The 1,564-nt window shown below is 55.9% G+C and overlaps 1 non-coding gene across 1 annotated transcript; it reads right to left on the reverse strand.

Annotated features, from left to right (window-relative positions):
* Positions 1-967: 967 nt before the first annotated feature.
* LOC148810252 (U2 spliceosomal RNA) lies at positions 968-1,160 on the reverse strand. The gene has a single exon (XR_016086810.1). It is a non-coding gene; the product is annotated as a U2 spliceosomal RNA (small nuclear RNA).
* Positions 1,161-1,564: the final 404 nt, after the last annotated feature.

A 1,564-nucleotide genomic window follows, 5' to 3' on the forward strand; every position in this document is an offset into this window, starting at 1 on the left:
CCGCCTTCTTAACCACGAAGCGCACTGTGCGCCGCATCTGTCCCTCACGGGACAGAGGGTGCCCAGTCGCGGGTCCACTCACCCGCCGCCGCCGTCGCCGCCGCCGCCATCTGGAAGCCCCACTTCGCCCCCTGGGCTCAACCCAGGGTGACTACCCGTGGTAGCTTGGACTCCGCGGCCTCCTTCCTCCTCCGGTGGGTTGCTCCTCCTCCCTCTGGTTGGCTCTCGGTCTCCCTCCTCTCCGCCGCCGCCGCCGCCGCCGTCTTCTCCGTCGTCGTCTTCTCGTCCCCCAGCCAAGTCCTCAAGCCGCGGGCCTGCCACGTACTTTTCAGATCTTGGCCAAAAGGCCGAGAAGCGATGCCCCTAAAGGCGCGGACCGACGCGCGGGCGTTCCGCTGGCGCACAGTGGCGCAGGCCGACTCTCCTCTGGAGCCCGGGACCCGCGCAGCTGCCGGCCTCCCTGCAGCCAGAGGCCTGCCGCCGGACTCTGCTCCCCCTCTCTCTTGCCTGCCTGCCTGCCTTCCTGCCAGTCCCGGGCGGGGGCCCTGCTCTTTGATCTTCTGTCAACGGCCCGACAACGACCGCAGCCGCGGTGTATATACTAAGTTTTTTGGAGGGAAAACGCCCGGCTGTCGAAAGGGGCCCGCCTGCAAGGACGGACACACACACACACACACACACACACACACACACACACACACACACACAAGCCACGCCTGCCTCCCAGGGAAAAGGAGGAAAAAACTAAGTTTTTTGGAGGGAAAACGCACGGGAGCCGAAAAGGGGGCCGGCCTGCTTGCCGAGAGAGTCGAGACGCGGGAAAGCGCACGGAGGGAGCACGGGAACGGGGAGGGGGAGAGAGAGACACAGAGACACACGGATGGACGAGAGACGAGACCGGAGAGGAAGGGGCTCCGGTCCACCTCGCTTGCTTGCTAGCTACGTCTGTCTTTTCACCGCTGAGAGAAGGTAGTGCACCGTTCCCGGAGGCGCTGCAATACCGGGCCGATGCGTGGAGAGGACGGAGCAAGCTCCTGATCCAGCTCCCTGTTCCAAAAATCCGTTTAATATGTGGTCCCCCGATGGGGGACGTATCAGATATTAAACTGATAAGAACAGATTTTTTTTTGTTTTTAAATATATTTTATGACAAAAGACATCATAAACAACCATAATCAAACCATAATCACAACAACAACGCTGTCCATAACAGAAAACAAAACCCTGTAACGGAACAGAAAGCAAAACTCAAAACACTTTTCATTACCATAACCCCACCCCATATTCTAATGAGCACACACCCTCCAAGAACTAAACTCTCTTAAAACTCAGAATCAACCTTTCTCCTCTAAATATCCATCAGGGATTTCCATTTTTCTTTCACCGCATGATAGCTCCAATTACGTAAGTCAGCTGCTATCATGCATTTAACATCCCACACAACTTTGTTCCATACTCCCCTCCCACTCCGCAACACCCCTTTTTTTACTAACACATTTCTGGCAGCCCATAATTCTAACTTAACACAACTGATCAGAAACCATAAAACAAAAGCAGTCTTTTT

Source organism: Atractosteus spatula, unplaced genomic scaffold (assembly GCF_055471065.1).
Source record: "Atractosteus spatula isolate fAtrSpa1 unplaced genomic scaffold, fAtrSpa1.hap1 Scaffold_10, whole genome shotgun sequence".
NCBI classification, from domain to species: Eukaryota; Metazoa; Chordata; class Actinopteri; order Semionotiformes; family Lepisosteidae; genus Atractosteus; species Atractosteus spatula.